This window comes from Mus caroli, chromosome 9 (genome assembly GCF_900094665.2).
Source record: "Mus caroli chromosome 9, CAROLI_EIJ_v1.1, whole genome shotgun sequence".
In the NCBI taxonomy this organism is placed as follows: domain Eukaryota; kingdom Metazoa; phylum Chordata; class Mammalia; order Rodentia; family Muridae; genus Mus; species Mus caroli.
This window is the reverse complement of record NC_034578.1, coordinates 19,799,593-19,801,821: the sequence shown is the minus strand read 5'-3', so window position 1 is coordinate 19,801,821 and position 2,229 is coordinate 19,799,593. Positions and strand designations below refer to the sequence as shown.

The window sequence follows — 2,229 nt, the reverse complement described above, 5'->3', positions numbered from 1 at the left end:
TATATATATATATATATATATATATATATATATATATATGAGTTTGGGAATATATAAGGCACTCATTCTCAACATACCTCCTGCTGAAACCTTTTAATACAGTTCCTCATCATTATGGCTATTCTCTGTTGTCAACTTTAGTGTATCTGTAATGAACTACAATCCAGAAATGGAGGGCCACCTAAGGTCCAAATCTTGAGGCAAGAAGACACCATGCCTTTCATCTGGATCTTGAGATTGGAAGATTCAAGATTTGGATCCAAATCTTGATTTTAGATGACAAATGCCTTTTATCCAGATCATGAGGCACACCGTTAACCTGGGTCATATCTTCTGCTGGAGGCCTATAGAAGGACAATAGAAGAAGAAAGGGTTCATTTTTTCTTTGCCTGCTTGTACTCACTTAGCCAGCATATGTATTGAAACTACTTCTTCAGAATTCCAGCTTATACAGAAGACCAGCTGAAACACCCAGCCTCATGGGACTGGGCAACTACTAAAATCTTGGACTTTCCATTCACATCTGGCCATTATTGGGTTAGTTGAACTGTAGCCTGTAGGTCAGTCATTCCAATACCTTTTATAGATCTTGAGGCATAGTGGCCAAACTTATAAAGATCTATTGAAGAAAGCATAGGTTCAAGCTCAGTGATGCATGCCTTTAATCCTAGCACTTAGTAGGCAAAAGAATGCAGATCTTTGAGTTCAAACCCATCCTGGTCTATATAGCAATTTTCATGACAGCCAAGTTTATTCAGTGAGGAAACTATCAAAACCAGAAAGCTGATGAAGGTATAATGAAATAAGGTAGTCACGTTGCAGCCTCATCTTAGCAGCTTTGACCATGTGATTCTGGATTTAGAACCAAGAAATCTCCCTCAATGACTATGGAAAGTTGCTGAAGCCAGCTGTGTGGTAATGATGTCCCTTCACTAAAGCCCAAAGAACCCATTGTGTGAAGTTATGATGGTGTATCCTGGATTGATTTAGAGACCGTAAAAGGTTAGAGATGCCAGAATCATGGGATAACTGCTGAGAAAAGCTGCTACAAGAAGTCGTAACAGTCCAAAAGAAGGAAGTGGGTTACAGTCAACAAAGCAGAAAGGGCTTAGAAATCTGATAAGCATTTTGATATCAGACATGGGAATGCAGAATTTGGAGTTGGTCCAGTTGATTTTCAGTCTTGCTTTGGTCCAGTATTTTTTCACTATCCTCCCTTCCCTATGCTTTGGAATGGCAATGTATACTCTGGGTCATGATATGTTGGAAGTATGTGCTCTAATTTTTTATTTTAATTTTATATGGGACTACAGTAAGAGATGACACAAGTCTCAGAAGAAACTTTGAAGTTTGGACTTTTAAAAATCATTCAGGTTGTTATAGACTTATGGGAACTTTTGGACTTGAAATAAATGCATTTTTGCATTAATTTATGGGCACAAGCCTATGAGAACCAGCAAGCAGAATGTGGTGGTTTCAATAGGTATGACCCCCATAGACTCATGTGTTTGAATGTCTGATCCATAGGGAGTGGAACTATTAGGAGGTGTGGCCTCATTGTAGTGGATGTGGCCTTCTTAGAAGAAGTGTGTCCCTGTGGAGGTGGAGCTTTGAGGTCTTAAATGCACAGACTACACCCAGTGTGAAACAATCCAGTTTCCTTGCTGCCTATGTATCAAGATGTAGACTACTTACCTCCTCCAGCACCATGGATGCTGCCATGCTTCGCACCAAGAAGATAATGGATGAAACCTCTGAAACTGTAAGCCATGCCCAAATAAAATGTTCTTCTTTATAAGATTTGCATTGGTCATGGTGTCTCTTCACAATAATAAAACCCAACTGAGATCCTCATGGTTATGGTAACCTCCAACCATAAATTCTTTCTTATTACTACTGCACAATGGCACTTTGCTGCTGTTATGAATTTTAATATAAATGCAAGTGTCTTCTGATGGCTCTAGATGATCCCTCTGAAAAGGTCTTTCAATCCCCAACAGGGATATGACCAATAGCCCGAGAACTACTGCTGTTTAGGACTCACAAGTGAAAATGTATATTTGATGTCTATCTCAGATTGACTTAATTCATTCAATGTGATTATCCCAATTGCATTCACTTTTCTTCTGATTCTTTATAGTTAAAAATTCATATAATCACATTTCAATAGATTCCTCTATTCATCTATTGTTGGATACCTAGGCTGGTTTTATAACCTAACTATTATGA

At 38.4% G+C, this 2,229-nt stretch overlaps 1 pseudogene; it reads right to left on the bottom strand.

The window, feature by feature from the left end:
- The window catches only part of LOC110301469, a 63,141-nt pseudogene extending 61,419 nt beyond the window's left edge, over positions 1-1,722 (bottom strand).
- Positions 1,723-2,229: the final 507 nt, after the last annotated feature.